The sequence below is a fragment of the Oryctolagus cuniculus genome, chromosome 19, assembly GCF_964237555.1.
Source record: "Oryctolagus cuniculus chromosome 19, mOryCun1.1, whole genome shotgun sequence".
Taxonomy (NCBI): Eukaryota; Metazoa; Chordata; class Mammalia; order Lagomorpha; family Leporidae; genus Oryctolagus; species Oryctolagus cuniculus.
This window is the reverse complement of record NC_091450.1, coordinates 60,769,245-60,771,428: the sequence shown is the minus strand read 5'-3', so window position 1 is coordinate 60,771,428 and position 2,184 is coordinate 60,769,245. Positions and strand designations below refer to the sequence as shown.

The 2,184-nt window shown below is 36.3% G+C and overlaps 1 pseudogene; it reads left to right on the top strand.

The window, feature by feature from the left end:
- Positions 1–220: 220 nt before the first annotated feature.
- Positions 221–1,661, top strand: LOC100345131 (serine/threonine-protein phosphatase 2A regulatory subunit B'' subunit gamma pseudogene; annotated as a pseudogene).
- The last annotated feature ends 523 nt before the right edge of the window (positions 1,662–2,184 follow it).

Below are 2,184 nucleotides of genomic sequence, written 5' to 3'. Positions count from 1 at the left end.
TCAGGCAGAAGTCATTGTCATAAGCATCTGCTTCAAGTAATGCTCATACACTGTCACAATTTTGTGATGGCTACCGCAAAACCTGAACAATGGATTAAAATAAATAATCCCAATAGAATTAAACAGATACCTCACATTCTGATTACTACACAGTGGGATGATTGAAAAGAAAGACACTGAACACACAGCAAATGCAGGAGCTGCTTCACGGGAGTCAGCCATGGATTGGAAAGAAGTCCCTCGTCAGCAGTTAGCGATGCCCAACACTGGTCTAAACCAAAAAAAAGTGAACAAGAATTAAAAGATAAAGAAATGGATTTGTTTACGAAATACTACTCTGAATGGAAAGGAGCTAGAAAAAACACAAATGAATTCTGTAAGATCATTCCTCAGTTTTATTATAGGCTACCTGCTGAAGATGAAGTCTTACTTCAGAAATTAAGAGGAATCCAGAGCTGTCTTTGTGCAAAGGAAAAGCAGAGAACTGTTAGATAATGAAGAATTACAGAACTTACAGTTTTTGCTGGACAAACACCAGATACCACCTATGATTGGAGAGGAAGCAATGCTCAATTATGAGAGTTTTTTGAAGGTAATTTTTCACAGCAAAAGTCCTTGCTAAACTCCTTCATAGAGATTCATATGGAAGAATTTCCATCATGCATTTATTTAATTATGTTATGTGGAAAGTTTGGCTTCATCAAACAAGAATAGGACTGTTTGTATGATGTCGCTGGGCAAGGGTACCTTCGGGAATCTGATTTAGAAAACTACATTTTGGACTTATCCCTACTTTGCCACAGTTATATGGACTGGAAAAATCTTTTTACTCCTTTTATGTTTGTACAAAAGTTAGGAAATTCTTCTTCTTTTTAGACCCTCTAAGAACAGGGAAGATAAAAATTCAAGATATTTTATCATGCAGTTTCTTAGATGATTTATTGGAGCTAAGAGATGAAGAACTGTCCAAGGAGAGTCAAGAAACAAATTGGTTTTCTGCTCCTTCTGCCCTAAGGGTTTGTGGCCAGTATTTGAATCTTGATAAGGATCACAACAGCATGCTCAGTAAGGAGGAACTCTCCCGCTATGGAACAGCAGCCATGGCCAATGTCTTCTTAGACCGTGTTTTCCAGGAGTGTCTGACTTATAATGGAGAAATGGACTATAAGACCTACCTGGACTTTGTTCTTGCATTAGAAAACAAAAAGTAACCTGCGGCTCTCCAGTATATTTTCAAACTGCTAGATATTGAGAACAAGGGCTATCTGAATGTCTTTTCCCTTAATTACTTCTTTAGGGCCATACAAGAACTCATGAAAATCCATGGACAAGAGCCTGTCTCATTTCAAGATGTCAAGGATGAAATCTTTGACATAGTAAAACCAAAGGATCCTTTGAAACTCTCTTCAGGATTTAATCAACAGTAACCAAGGAGACACGGTCACCACCATTCTAATAGATCTGAATGGTTTCTGGACTTATGAAAACAGAGAAGCCCTTGTTGCAAATGATAGTGAAAACTCTGCAGACCTTGATGACACATGACCTTGGAAGGCCTGGACTGTCCTCCTCCAGATACAGTTGAATGCTGCATGTGAATCCTCTGAAGCCAATCCTGTGAAATGGTTTAGATAAAAGACTTCAGATGCCTTTAGAACTCAGCAGATGTTTTGGATCCTAGAATTTTGGTTGCAGAAGTTTGGAATCAATAGGATAAAATACTGCTTTATAAGAAGTGGTAAGTTCTGTGCCATTTAACTCAAATATGACAAGTGTGATATGCTGTGGGTTCAGTTTAAATATGTATCATCTTTAGAGATGAAGTTTTTGTGGAATATTTCTGCCATCAGTCATTCATAATTTGACTATTTAAGGGATAGTTGAAATTATTAACATGGTCAGTCAGCCTTCATTCTTCTAAGACAGTATGGATATTGAAAATTATAGACTTTGCCATTCATTAGAGTAGAAATATTTTATTTCTGGGTTCTCATATTTTACTTTCATTAAAACCTTCGGTATAAAAAAAAGAAAAGAAAGACACCTCCTTAATAAGAAAATTACAAGGAAACCAATCTCTTTCTGTCAGGAATTCATTTGATTCTGGTTCAAATCATTCCGATTCTTTCTCCAATTAAAATGGAACTTTTAATTATTCATCTAGTTTATAAAATAATGCAATAT